At 52.9% G+C, this 580-nt stretch overlaps 1 non-coding gene across 1 annotated transcript; it reads right to left on the reverse strand.

Moving 5' to 3' along the window:
• Positions 1-205: 205 nt before the first annotated feature.
• On the reverse strand, positions 206-277 carry trnae-cuc (transfer RNA glutamic acid (anticodon CUC)). The gene has a single exon. It is a non-coding gene; the product is annotated as a tRNA-Glu (tRNA).
• Positions 278-580: the final 303 nt, after the last annotated feature.

A 580-nucleotide genomic window follows, 5' to 3' on the forward strand; every position in this document is an offset into this window, starting at 1 on the left:
AGAGTTTGGGAGTCAGTGACTTAATAGAGTCTAACAAAGGGTTGGACCTGAATGAGACAGTCACCCTTCAACATGGGGCCATGGCAGAGTGAACCAAGAACACTACAATGGGGGTGAGAGTGGAGCCATGATGGATTCACAGTTCATCACCTCCACCATCATGTGGACCACCTGATCACCTCTCCCTCAACCTCTAAATAACTCATTCCCTGACCGGGAATCGAACCCGGGCCGCGGCGGTGAGAGCGCCGAATCCTAGCCACTAGACCATCAGGGACCACACTGAGCTCTCCAACAACAGAGACTATAGACAATGACTCAAGAACACAGGACTCTGTGGTCTCAGCTTGTGATGCAGAGGGTCCACCAAGACCACCACACACCTCAGCCCCCTAAAGACAGTCCACCCCCAGGATCCTGCCCCCTCTGCTCCAACTCAGCCCTAAATTCATAACATGACTTTCGCTACATCCAAATTGCCAAGCGGAAACCTACGTCCTCCTGCTACAACCTAAACATGGCGGCACCACTCAGACACCCTAGAAGATTGGTGGTGAAGCACGACCTCTGCTGGCAGAGC

This window comes from Aulostomus chinensis, chromosome 1 (assembly GCF_037954235.1).
Source record: "Aulostomus chinensis isolate RoL2024-O1b breed Wild chromosome 1, RoL_Achi_v1.0, whole genome shotgun sequence".
Taxonomy (NCBI): Eukaryota; Metazoa; Chordata; class Actinopteri; order Syngnathiformes; family Aulostomidae; genus Aulostomus; species Aulostomus chinensis.